The following is a 7,905-nucleotide window of genomic DNA, read 5'->3' as shown; positions in this document are numbered from 1 at the left end:
TGATGAATAATAAGAGACTAAATATTTGAAACAAAAGCAAGATTTTAGTCAATTCTCCAAAAATTAGGGACCAAACTCGCAATTCTTCCTTGCTTTTATAGTACTACAAGTCCACAAGGGTTAGTGTTAAACAAAGAGAAATTTCATGCAAATAAAAAGGTTGATAAACGTTTGATAATGATATAATTGTGCATTTTATTCGCTGATTTTTTGGTCTTAATTTTGGTCACTTATTGTGCAAGACACTGGATTTCTGCCCATATTTGGTCTTTGTGTTATTTGCAGGCGAGTGATGTTAAAAATGACAAAAGGAGGTAAATTCCAGAAGACTAGGCATTCTATGACGTGCCTACGCCAGACAACGTAGGGCTGCGTGAAAAAGACGAACCACGGGTCCTATCCCTGGAGCTACCACCTTTCTTTGGAGACACACTCTGGACCTGCGGGGGATTAGGAAACCTCTGCAGAGAAGACTTTTGGGCAACAATCCAATGAGGGAAATTAGGAAGCAATCCTTTTGAGAAACAAACTCTAATTAGGAAAGCAAATGTGTGGCAGGAAGCTTTCAAAAGGAGACAACAATAGATTAGGGAGGATTATCTTTGGCATCCGTGGAATCGGGTGGATTTTTTTCTCTTGGGTTTTTCTTGTTCTTCTTAGCGCAAGCTTTAGCGAATGGCCGCATCTCTTTTTATTTTGTCTGGCGATCAACTAAACTCTATGAAAACTTTGAATTGCTTCGTCGTTATGCGGCAAGGCTAAACGCCTTTATCTAGTTGAGGAGTAATCAAAACCCGGTGCACGAACAATTGTGAGATCATTTTAATTGTTTTGCTCTAGTTTAAATTGCACGTTCGTGGGTATTTAATTATTCTTTATTTTAACAGTCTATTATTGTTTGGATTTATTGGATCAATATGGCCAGTTGTTCAGTTATCTAAATAATATATTGCCAATTAAGACAAGGGTGCGTATCACTTGATTGTCTTAAATTAGTGGCGAACGACACAATTTCATTGCCTCACAAGCAGTCTAATCTGGGTCGTGGGAATAATTAATCTAGTTTAAATGAACCCGCATGTGTGTTTGTTAACTAGAATTGGGTCTCTCTAATTCCTAAAACTGTGAATAGATTAAATCTTTCAAGCGTCTCTGGGTTTATCTAATTTACAAGAGGGTAGTTTAAGAGCGTCTCTGGACTACCATATAATTAAGGAGAGACTGGGAGTTTGGCGGTTGCTAAATTGCTAGAACCAATTTATTTGCGAATGTGTGAATTAATTCAGGTATTTTATGATCAATTGCGTGAACCGGTGCCGAGATTATCTCCTTGACTAGATTGTGTCAATTAAGTGTTTATTACATTCTTTAGTTATTACACTTCTTGCAATTGTTAATTAGTGACCTTACATTTTTAATTTATTTCTTTTATCTCTCTTCCAAAAATTCCCCAATTATCTGTGTATGATAAGTCTACCAGTTCCCTGAGGAGACAACCCTACTCACCGCTATACTCATTCAGTTTTGGTAGTAGGTCTAATATAAATTTTATTTTTGGTAGTTTAACAGCCACCAAAGTTTGGCACCGCTACCGGGGAACTAGTGCTTGAAGTGAATTATCGCACAGACTTGTTTTTTTTTTGTTTTATGCCTCGATTTTCCCGTACAGAAAAACTCCAGTTTGACCTAGAGATCGAGAAAACAGCAAGGAGGCTAACAAAGGAAACTAAGTTGCTAAAACAACAAACTTCAGCGGCCTTATCCTAGGGACTTGAACAGAATCTTGACTTTGGTGATTCGTCAGTTGACCTAGAAGCAAATTTGCCTGGATCCAACAAGACAATGACAACCCAAAGGACTTTCAAGGAGCTTGCAACCCCGAATGTTAACCAACATCCTTTGTGCATCACATACACTGACACTGAGGAGGCTTTTGAACTAAAATCTGGGTTGATTCACTTATTATCTACTTTTCGTGGTATTGCAGGTGAGGACTCACACAAGCACTTGAAGGAATTCTATGTAGTGTGTTCAACCATGAGACCCCAGGGAGTCACTGAGGAGCAAGTCAAATTATGTGCGTTTCCATTTTCTTTAGCAGACAAGGCTAAGGATTGGTTGTTCTACTTGCCATCAGGGTCCATCACTACGTGCGAAGGATTAAATTGCAATTCCATGAGAAGTTTTTCCCTGCTTCTAGGGCAGCCAATATCAGAAAGGAGATATGTGGAATTAGGCAGGCAAATGGAGAAACCCTCTATGAGTACTGGAGCGGTTCAAACAATTGTGTGCCAGTTGCCCACACCATCAAATTTCTGACCAACTGTTGATCCAATATTTCTACGAGGGACTCCTACCCATGAATAGGAGCATGGTCGATGCAGCTAGTAAAGGAGCTCTAGTTAATAAGACGACAGACGAAGCGAAACTACTGATATCGAACATGGCTGAGAATTCTTAACAGTTTTGAGTCCGATCTGAGGGCATGACTAGGAGAGTCAATGAGATGAACCATTCTGACCTGGCGAATAAATTAACTGAACTAACAGCTCTGGTTAGTCAGATGGCAGTAGGGCAAGCACAGGCAGTTAAAGCATGTGGGATATGTGTTGCTCCCGAACATGCAACCGACATGTGCCCGACTCTTCAAGAAGATCCGTACGAGCAAGCCAGTGCCATGGGAGGCATGTCTGGACCTCCCCAAAGAAGAAATGACCCCCCTATACACCCACATACAATCCAGGGTGGCGGAACCACCCACACTTCAGCTATGCTCAGAAACCTTCGGGTTTCCAGCAACCATTCCAACAGAGACCACCTGTACAGCAACCGTCCACATCTAATGCAAGTATGTCTCTGGAAGACATGGTTAAATCATTAGCTGACAGCACTTATCAAATGCGGCAGGAGTCGCAAAGATTTGAACAGGAGACTCGTGCAAGCATTAGGACTTTGGAGACGCAAATGTCGCAACTGGCATCTTCAATGAGCAATTTTGAGAGTGGTAAAGGAAGTTACCATCTCAGGTAATCCCTAAACCAAAGGAGAATGCAAGTGCAATGCTTCTACGAAGTGGAAAGGAGGTGCAATCCTCAAAATCGGAAATAACGAGAGACGGAGATGAAATAGTGTCCGAGGAGCCTGAGAAAGAAAAGGTAAGCACCCCACCACCCAAGCCTAAAACCTTTGACATAAACCCTCCTTTTCCTGGCAAGTTTGCTAAGGTAAAGAAAGAGGAGTCAGAGAAGGAGATTTTGGACACATTCCGAAAAGTGAAAATCAACATCCCATTGCTTGAGGCGATTAGGCAATTGCCAAAATATGCAAGGTTTTATGAAGGGACTGTGCACTAACCAGAGCAAATTGAATCTCCAAGACAAAGTAAGGATAGGTGAGAACGTGTCAGCGGTCCTTCAAAGGAAGTTGCCACAAAAATGTAAGGATCCAGATATGTTCACGATACCCTGCATCATAGGCCAGAAAAGGATAGAAAAGGGTATGCTTGATCTAGGTGCATTTATTAATGTTATGCCCTTATCAATATTTAAAACCTTAAATCTAGGGCCTCTAAAAGATATAAGGGTAGTAATTCAACTGGCCGATAAGTCAAATGTTTACCCAGAGGGTATAGTTGAAGATATTCTAGTGAAAGTTAATGGGTTTATATTCCCTGCTGATTTTTACGTTGTTGACATGAATGATGATAACTCAGTTAATTCAGCTGTACTCCTTCTGGGTAGACCATTCATGAGTACGGCTAGGACCAAGATAGATGTGCATGAAGGTACCCTGTCTGTAGAGTTTGATGGGGAAACAATTACGTTTAATATTTTTTGATGCAATGAAATACCCGGATGATACTAAGTCTGTTAACTATGTTGGTTTCACTAATTCTATTGTCCAAGATCGTCTTGAGCAGAATCTTATGGAGAACAAGTTGGAATTCGTGCTACAACAAGGCAAGACGAATGCAGACGTGGAAAGTGAGGATAAGGAGGACACTATAGAAGCCATTATATCACTACACTCACTCCCTGCACTTCTCGACAGGTCAGTAGACTCATTTTTACCATTACCAACTGGTAATGATCGAATTTTACCTTCTATCGAACAGGAACCCAAGTTTGAATTGAAAGAATTGCCGAAGCAACTGAAGTACGCTTATCTTGGAGATTATAACACTCTGCCGGTCATCATTGCAAATGGTCTTACCGTGGTACAAGAAAAGAAATTCCTACGAGTTTTGCAGGAGTATAAACCAGTAATAGGATGGACGTTGGCAGATATCAAAGGTATAAATCCATCCGTTTGCATGTACCATATTCTACTTGAGCTAGAAGTAAAATCGGTAAGAGAGCGTCAGAGAAAACTCAACCCAGCCATGAAAGAGGTGGTGATGAATGAGATTCTCAAACTATTAGAGTTAGGAATAATTTTTCCTATCTCCGATAGTGAGTGGGTGAGTCCAGTTCATGTTGTCCCTAAGAAGACCGGTATCACCATTGTGTGGAATGAGAAGGACGAGTTGGTGCCAATGAGACTCCAAAATGGATAGAAAATGTGTATCGACTTCAGGAAGTTGAATGCGGCGACGAGGAAAGATCATTTTCCATTACCATTCATCGATGAGATGCTTGAAAGATTGGTAGGTAAGTGTTTCTTTTGCTTTCTAGATGGTTACTCTGGATATTATCAAATCACTGTTGCTCAAGAGGATCAACGCAAAACTACTTTTACTTGCCCGTTTGGCACTTTTGCTTACCGCCGTATGTCCTTTGGGTTGTGTAATGATCCAGGAACATTTCAAAGATGCATGATGAGCATTTTTTCTGATATGATTGAAAATTGCGTTGAAATATTCATGGATGATTTCACAGTTTATGGTGACTCTTTTGATCAATGCTTGCATCATCTAACAAAAGTTTTACAACGGTGCATTGACATGAATTTGGTCCTTAATTACGAAAAGTGTCATTTTATGGTCAAGGAAGGTATTGTTTTGGGCCATGTTGTTTCATCTAGGGGTATCGAGGTCGACAAGGCAAAACTTGATTTGATTACTAGCTTGCCTTACCCTACTAATGTCAAAGAGATTCTTAGTTTTCTTAGTCATGCAGGTTTTTACAGAGGTTTCATAAAGGACATGCAGGTTTTTACAGAGGTTTCATAAAGGACATCTCATGAATCGCACAACCCTTGTCTCAACTACTTCAAAAGGAAGTAACATTCAATTTTGGGGAGGCTTGTAAACTGTCCTTTGATACACTAAAGAGTATGTTGACCATAGCACTGATCATTCAACCTCCAGACTGAAGCGTTGTGACGCTCCTACTTCTCCTTAAGGCGAACCAAAGGGTATCCGTGGGACGCCTGCCCAACTCTCACCAGGACTCAAGACCATTTGATTCACGCTTAACGATACATAACGTTTAATACAAGCCTAATAAAGACAAGTCGCTTCCATAATCAAATATCCAACATTTACACCATGAGTTCAAAATACATTAGTTATCCAATCCTTACATCAGATATCTAAAAGATACATCAATTCTCAAAATATGCACCAGCCAAAAGTCTAGTCATTTACATTTGAAACCCTAATACAAAAGTACATCCAAAGGAGTATCTCCGAATTTCACTCTCTGTCCATTCCTGTTAAGGAGAACAAATCTACGGGGTGAGCAATTGCTTGTGAGGCCAAGAACACACATGCAAGCATATTGTCCAAATAACAATCCCAATTAACAAGTGAAACAATAATATTCGAGTAATTAACAATTCAAGTGAAAATTAAACAGAAACAATTCAAGGATATGGTAGCTCTCAGGAGCTAAGTTCCACTTGCTTTGCCAGATCTCAATTGTATACCTTCCCGTGGTGACTCTCCGTCAATCGGATCGGTATTTTCAATCCGTAGACTCCACTTTACTTCACAAGTCCTACCATCTTACAACCCCCTATCAGGTACGAACGTCGATAAAGGCGCTACTGCACGAGTAGGCCAAGCAAGATCTCTCCAATAGATCAAACTTATCATTTCATTCCCATGACTCACCAAACTTCCTGACCAAACCCATACCGGTTCGAGTCCCAAGGTCGGCCTATAGGTTTGGGCGTCTCCTATTTAACATTTATGAGTCGAGAAGATTCACTCCAACGACGTATGCAGCCATCGCATACCATTTCATTCATTCAATCATTCAATATCATTCAATCGTTCAATTCATTCAATTCATTTCATTTCAATCAATTCAATCACGATTCATTCAAATGAGAACGAGTGCGGTAAAGTACACACTTGACATCATTTTCAAAATCTCCAATCATTAATAACGGTTAAGCATGTATCAAATTCGTATACACTTGATATCCACCAAGTAATTCAAGAAGTAAAGCACATTTGAGATTCAGGCGTCCACCGTGGGATTCTCTTGAAGGTCCTCTTGAGTGCCTGACCAATTAACAATTAACTATTACACACTATCGTTTAAAACCCCTAATTATCAGGAAAGATTGCACTCACGTACAATCTAAAAAGATATCATGAAAATGAGTCTTAATTACTCGTAAATCGAGACTCAAAAGTGGGGTTTAAAAATACAAGAAAAATCTGATTTTCATATTTGAAATCAAGTGTAAAACGGTCAAACAATATCGAAGAAAAATTGAGAGTTCTAAAAACTCAATATCCTTTAAGTTCGAAAATTTCAGATTTGACAAACAATTTTTGAAAAATCGTATCTCACTCTCTGTAGGTCCAAAATTAGAAAACTTGGTACCGTTGGAAACTAGTTCCGAAGTACTAAAAATTCTTAGAAAACACTTTTCCATGATTCAAAATGAAAGACACTTAAAATTCTTCTCAAAGTTGCTGATTTGGACTCCCCGGACAGATTTTGGGTTGATTTTTGGCAAACTTTGGAAATTCGGCAAAATTCACAGAATGCGAACTAGTCTCTGAAATTTGGAACTCAATTAGAGTTACAATCAAAGTTTAAAACACAATAAACAGAACAAGAATCGGAGTTTTGCGCACGGAAGTTCAGTTACTATAGCCACTAAAGTTCCAACAATTTCCAAGGCAAATCTGCCTTGTATTTCAATTTTCCGTTTTTCTAACTTTTGGCCAATGAAATCATTTCAAATCCGGTCCATTCATAAAGGGAAGGTCTAAGAACATCCAATACACATTTGGTAGGTGATTGACATCAAAAGATTCAAAATATCAAGTCCCAATTTGAGCTAAGCCATTGGCTAGCCCAAAATTAGGGTTTTCTTTCTTTGTAGTAGGTCTGTAATTTGGCCACAACTCACTCAATTCAACTTGGAATTGGGTGCGGTTAGTGGCGTTGGAAACTATTGAAATTCTATCCATAACTAGTTCATATTCAAGCAACAAGTCGCAGCTCATGACAGGTTTCCTAACACAGCAATGAAACAGGATAGGTAATTTTGAAAGGCTGGTACGGTTCACTCAAGTGGAATCAGGGGATGCATTTTATACTATTAGAAAACTGGAAGTGTTTAGTTTCTAATGCCACAAACAACACTCGATTTTAATGTCGGAGAAAAGAGTTATAGTCGTTTGAAATTCGCTGCCAGAGTAACTCTGGACACGTTTTCCAGCTTTGAAAAATTTTCGAAAACACAACTTTTCCCCAACCAATTCAAGTGATTTTTGGTGGAAACTTTCCACACAACCTATACAATATATCTACATCAAAATTAAGGCAATTTGACCACAAAAAATTGCACCAAGAGGCACGGCAAGGACAGGGCAGATTCGGCCCTTCAACATGCATCACTTCCTTTGATTTTCTTTTCACTCCTTCAACTTAAATCCACCAGATTAGCACTTAATTAACACAAATAATATCCAAACTCATCAAATCAGATCATCAAGTC

The 7,905-nt window shown here is 39.3% G+C and overlaps 1 non-coding gene across 1 annotated transcript; it reads right to left on the bottom strand.

Annotated features, from left to right (window-relative positions):
• Positions 1–2,207: 2,207 nt before the first annotated feature.
• Positions 2,208–2,313, bottom strand: LOC113764240. Its single transcript, XR_003467523.1, has one exon. It is a non-coding gene; the product is annotated as a small nucleolar RNA R71 (small nucleolar RNA).
• Positions 2,314–7,905: the final 5,592 nt, after the last annotated feature.

Source organism: Coffea eugenioides, chromosome 2 (genome assembly GCF_003713205.1).
Source record: "Coffea eugenioides isolate CCC68of chromosome 2, Ceug_1.0, whole genome shotgun sequence".
NCBI classification, from domain to species: Eukaryota; Viridiplantae; Streptophyta; class Magnoliopsida; order Gentianales; family Rubiaceae; genus Coffea; species Coffea eugenioides.
This window is presented reverse-complemented; position numbering and strand designations above follow the sequence as displayed.